The following is a 6,376-nucleotide window of genomic DNA, read 5'->3' as shown; positions in this document are numbered from 1 at the left end:
TACAGTGTATTTCTGCCTTAGTTTTACAGTGTATTTGTGAGTTGATTTATAGTGGATTTACAGTGTTTTTTGCGAGTGGATTTACAGTGTAACTGCGAGTGGATTTACAGTGTAATTGCCTTGGATTTACAGTGTATTTGTGAGTGGATTTACAGTGTAATTGCTAGTTGATTTACAGTGTAATTCATATTAGACTTTCACTGTATTTATCAATGTATTTACAGTGTAATTATAAGTTGTATGTTTCAAAACAAAAATCTTAGTGGGCTTGCAATGTTTTTCCTATTTATAGCCCATGCCCTTTCTCTTTTTTGTATCCTAGTTTTCGCATCCTTGAGTGTGTAGCTTGATATACGATTCCTCCCCATTTCTCAGTGGAAATCCTCTTAGATGGATTTGGAACTCATAGTGGATGTGCATTATAAGCATTGAAATCTTCTATAGGTGGCTAGTGGTTTTTTATAGTGGTTTTGTAGTGCACTAACAGAGATGTAGACTGTAAATAAGTAGCACTGGTATATGCTGTTCTTTATGTACTGGTATTTTTTCATCTTGGCATCATTTATCTTTATTACTTCTTTCATTTGCAGCTAACAACAAAATAAAAGCACTGGAAATTTGGTAACAGCAAAATAAGTAGCACCAATGCTTTCTATCAAATTAAGACTCAATCGTTTCTTATTGACTTTACTCTCATCTGGTAGAGTACTTCATTTCCTCTTTGAATGCTTCATCTCTTTAACTTTCTCTTCTCTGTTTTTCCTTTGCTTTCTTTCTCTAGTATATGCTGTTCTTCATTTTGCAGGCATCTCATGATCCCCATTTGTAGGCTTGCCATGGTCTTGTTTCTGCTACTTCTTCCTTCTTTTTTTCCTGTTTTCCCTCTGATTGTTTCCATGATCTTAGATTTGGTTTTATTTCATCTCTGAAACCTAGTGAACATTCATAGGATTTACAGTGTAATTACAGTTCTATTACAGTGTAAACTCAGGGGTAATTACATTGTAATCACAGTGCATTTTCCAGTGTAACTACAGTTCAATTACAGCATTTACACTGTAATTTCAGGGTTAATTACACTATAATTTTCAGGGCAATCACACTCCTAATTTTACTGTAATTAAAGTGTAATTTCTGTGGTAGTTACAGTGTATTTTTTCAGGGGTATAATCACTCCATAAATCACTGGGATTTTTAGTGTGATTTCAGGTACATCATCACATAGCCAATTACAGTGTAATTTCAGGGGTAGTTACACTGCAATTTAAGGGTATTTATGCTGTAATTACACTGTAAGTTTAGGGAATTTCTAGTGTAATCTCAGTGCAATTTTACAGTGATCTTTTAGTGTAATTACATTGTATACAGTGTATATTGAGGGAAGAGGGGGGGGGGGGGGGGGGGGGGGGGGGGGGGACAACGACAGTGACGATTGGGGGACAGGAGAGAAGCCGTGGACAGGACAGAAGCAGAGGACAGATGACAATTAACTTTGGATGGCCGAAAATATGACTGAAAGCCAATTAAATTTCAGTCGGATGTAATATAGACAGTCCCTTTCTATATGCATGCATGGGTTTCTAAAGATAAAAATAATATTTTACCAAGAAACTTTGGGAATATTTCTACTGCAATAGTGCAACTATTCTTTTATATAGGTTGTGGGTATGTGGCAGCCCACATAACCACATATTCATACGTCCGAAAATAAGTGTCTCAATTTTGTACTAACTCTAATATAAATTTGTACTAAGCTCAAGACACTTATTTTGGGACGGAGGGAGTATATGATTTATCTAGGCAACCCGTTTAGTCCCACATAATTGTGTGGGAAGATGCGGCACTATGAGGGATGCCCGCAGGTCGTCCCACCTACAGGCTGAGTTGACACCTACCTATCTATCACGAGCTCGAGACAAGAGTTGAGCAAGAAGAGAAAACGTTACGAACAACATGAAGCAAATATGGAGCTACAACAGGATTTCAATCAGCTACCTTTTAGTCAGGGTAGACTTCAACTCTTCATTAATAAGCCAATAAAAACAAAACAACGCTATATGTGAACAAGCAAATGAAGAGATGGAAACGTGAGGAAGCCTCTGTTTTGTAGTGTTACAAACAGTGCCAACTGAATGCAACCTCTTATTGTACGAGTCTTGAGTCTTGACTGAATAAAGGAAATGAGGTGTTGTATTTCTGAAAGCATATGCAGAAAAAAAATTGTTCATCGTGAACAACGTGAGGAAGCCTCTCTTTAGCAAAGAGTCCTGCTACACGTACGACAACTTTTGTATGATTTTTGTACGACAGTCATCAGTTGATTCAAGTCCATGTACGAGTGATATCACGCCGTACAAAAATCGGAGCAAAAGACAGAGTCCAAACATAGGTGGAGAGCGGCTGGATTGCTTCCTGCAGTGGCACAGTGAATTGTTTGTTACCTATCGGAATGTTGAAGCAATGTCCATGGCAACTGATGGAAGTACTACTGTACTAGTGCCTGACTCCAGGATTTCACTGGAGGTCTGAAATTGGGAAAGTAATAGGGATAAATCAAACAATATGGTAGTAGTGAGCTTATTCAGGAATAGATAATTGCTTAGATGAGGAGACCGTACCTTACCGGCAGCAGAGGCATGTCGCACTCAAGTCTAATAGATTTTCATGGTGGGACGTTTTGGATGGGCTTCTGCTGCGCGCTTCAGCCAAGCCCTGGGTGTCTCCTCCCCGTCATTGCTGGAATTATCACGCTGCAGAAAAACCACGACACGCTCGAGAGAAGGGAGGTGCTCCATGCTGCAGTCAACCTCACCACTCGCGATCGACAGTGCGGAGACCCTGAACTCAAGGTGTTGAACCCTTGGCATAGCTCCAGGTGGAAAAAGGCACGGCGAAGTCAGAAACCCGAAGAACTTGCAGCATCTCGCATATCTGAATGCATCGGCCCTCACAACCAACGTTCCCATCACGCGACTTGCACGCAGGTACAGAGACCGAAGAGCAGGCAGCATCCCAATTATCTGAAGGTCATCCCCTTGCAGTTCTTTCACAAATATTTCCAGGGTGGAGATGCGGGGAAGCGACGTTGAGTTAATCCACTTTGGAAGTCTCAAGAACGACCCTTCTTTGAAGCTCCATGACTTAAAAGTATGAAGTTGTGGAGGGGGCACCCAGCTTACACGCATGCAATCATTCAGTCTGCCACCAAAATTAATCCATAGACTTCGCAATTTTTGCAAGTTGCCTAGGGACTCAATTAACATATCCATATTGACCAGATCAATGTCCTTATTGTCGCAGTAAAGTATGAGCTTCGTAACCTCTGTCAGATGGCTCAGCTCTTTCACAATGTGAGGAGATGAGGATAAGTCTACTCGTTTCAACATTTGGAGGTATACCAAATTCCCCATTCCTTTTGGCAGCATCACTCTACGATCGACATATAGGCATATCAATTTTCTTAGCTGAACAACACTTGAAGGTAATTCTTTTATACGAGTTCTTTTTATATCTAGTATCTGCAAAAGCTGCAACTTGCCGATGTCAATTGGGAGTTCGCGAACATTTGTATTCCTGAGCCCTAGGTACCTTAGGTGAATTAAATTTCCGACATACTTGAGACAGATACCAGAGCCACTTCCACAATTTCCAAGATCCAGCACACGTAAAAATTGGAAGCTTGAGAGAGATGGCAACCAATCACAAGTAACCGGAGAAAAAACAGCAAAGGACCTCACTTTTGATAGGCTAATGCTATCTAATTGATGGTTCTGAACCTTTGCCTTGATATTATGAAGTGATAACCTGCGAAATTTTCTATGCACATTAGATGCATGCCACTCATCATTATCCAATATGGAGATAAAATTCTCCTCACTTGACAATGAGCATATAAGGTCAAGCACCATATCATGTATTCGGCAACTTACTACCGTTCCTTCCTCGTTGATTTTTGATGGCTGGATCAAGCTCCTGTTCAGAAGCTCATTGTAGTAGCTCTCTCCGATCTCAAACAGCCTGGTTTCTTCTTTATCACATTGGATAAACCCTTCAGAAAGCCACCTCCATATCAGCCAATCTCTCTTAATCTCAGAGTCTTCAGGAAACATGCTTAGGTATAACAAACAAGGCTTTAGATGCGAAGGCAAATCATAATAGCTGAGTGATAATATCCTCTTCATGTCCTTCACAATACCACCTTCTGTAACTCCACGGCCCATCGAACTGTGCACATGCAACCATTCTTCTTTCTGCTTTATCCTTTGGTTACTGACTAGAAGGCTAGCTATTGTAATAATGGCTAATGGTACACCACCGCATTTCTTCAATATCTCTCTTGATACTGCTTGCAAATCTTCTGGACATTTCTCCTCGCTTTGAAATATTCTTCGATGGAAGAGTATCTGTGAGTCTTCATCGGAAAGTGGTTTCATTTGGTGAATCATGTCATCACTGGAAGAGAGACATGCTTCAGACACACACACATTGCGGGTTGTTGTGATTACCCGACTATGGAGGTCGTTTTTATACAAAGCACAATTTATAAATCTCCATATTTCTTCTTCCCATATGTCATCGATTACGATGAGGTACCTATGACAAATATTTTAATATGATTAGTTGGAAAGTCATCTATATACAACTGAAGTTTGTAACAAGGATAAACTGGTACTAAAGTAAACCATAGGCATATATATCCACTAATGATATGGATGCAAAAATATTAAGAAATGCAACATAAATTGCTTAAAAGTATACATGACTAACAAAAATAAGGCGTGTGCGCAAAACAGAAAGAAGTAGAATTTGCTAAAAAAGAACAGACTACTGTAGATATAAAAGTATAACAAATAAGGAAATGAAGATATGAACTTCAGTATATATCTCACTACTTCACACATTTCCAAAATATATGCAAAAGGACTAGCACTGCGTGATGCATACCTCTTATCCACAAGGTAATCACTGATTTGCTTGATGAGTAGATTTTCATCCCTTGTTGTATTATGAATGTCACTGAACTTTCCATTGTCAAGGCCATAGAGCAAGTCCTTGAAAACTTTCTTGATATCTGGGTTCTGACCCACAGAGACAAAAGCCACACAATCAAATTGGGCTTTGATCTTCTCATAGACTGCTTTGGTGAGCGTTGTCTTGCCCAGCCCACCAACACCAACAATAGGGATCGTTTTCAATTGCTCCTTAGAACTCCCGTCCTCACAAATCAGTGTTTTGATAAGCTCATCCCTTGTGTAGTCAACGCCAACAAGCTCCCCTACATCTTTATGCAGAGCTAAAACGCGGGGGTCAATGGTAGCACCATTACTACTGCTATGCATGTCAAGCTCGTATCTTTTACGCAGGTCCGCCAACTGCTTGGCAAGATCTTGAGCTTCTTCAATGGCATCACAGATTTGATGAAGTGCCTTGCCTTTACCAAAGAGTTTGGTGGTCTTCTTGAGGAACTTATTCACTCGATTCCTCATGTTCGTTGGCTTTCTGCTTGAGCCCTCATCCACGCGCACCAGGAAGTCATCAACAGCGTCTTCCATGTCGCAAGAGAGGTCTCTCACCTTGCCAGCCCAAATCCGGACCGGCTCCTCGAGTTGGTCTGATGGCACCTCGCTAACCTTGCGAAGTATGGCGTGCATCATCTCCAGCTCTATTAGGAGCGATTGTACGCCTTTCTTTACTCGCTTCTCCAGGTTGTATTCTCCGGCGAGTAGCTCACCAAGCTTACGGAGGACGGGGCTCAACGCCCCAGCGGCAACCTCCATATCACAACCTTTATCCGTATCTGCTCTCGCTTGCCCTTGGGTTGAAACTCTGCAATGCACACAACAAGACCGAAGGAGCAAAACCAGAACCCGATTGATTACTGTGCGGATATGCAGTGCACCCTTTATAGTTTTCCAAAGCAGAAATAGAAGAATGGTACCCTGAAAGGAGCTGCTCAAATCCAACTTGCAGAGTCCTTTGCAACAGCTACCCAAGGTGAACTAGTGGAGAATTGATCCAGTTCTGCACATCATAAATTCACATCAGGATCACCAAAAAACATTACAAACAGAAGAAGAAAGTTGTAGAGAGGAGGAAGAGGAGATAGCTCGAAGATACTAATTGCTTTCAAAGAGCCACAGGATGAGCAAAAGCTGTATATTTTTGGTTCGTGAAAGTAACAGCTCCCAAATGCATTACCTTCCAAATCAATGGAGTAGCAACCACAAGTGAAGCTAGTGCATATATAGAGGCTGAACCAGGCTGTGGCCCGCCGATGATTTTTGCAACAACAAAAAATATACCAATGTACTGGTGATCGGTATCCCAGATTCCCAGTCCATCACCGCATCCCACAGTCCCATGCATGTGATTTTCA

The 6,376-nt window shown here is 41.1% G+C and overlaps 1 pseudogene; it reads right to left on the bottom strand.

The window, feature by feature from the left end:
* Nucleotides 1-1,981: 1,981 nt before the first annotated feature.
* Nucleotides 1,982-5,973, bottom strand: LOC123148553 (disease resistance protein PIK6-NP-like; annotated as a pseudogene).
* Nucleotides 5,974-6,376: the final 403 nt, after the last annotated feature.

Source organism: Triticum aestivum, chromosome 7A (assembly GCF_018294505.1).
Source record: "Triticum aestivum cultivar Chinese Spring chromosome 7A, IWGSC CS RefSeq v2.1, whole genome shotgun sequence".
In the NCBI taxonomy this organism is placed as follows: domain Eukaryota; kingdom Viridiplantae; phylum Streptophyta; class Magnoliopsida; order Poales; family Poaceae; genus Triticum; species Triticum aestivum.
Note: the sequence above shows the minus strand (reverse complement) of the source record. Positions and strands in the feature narration are given on the sequence as shown.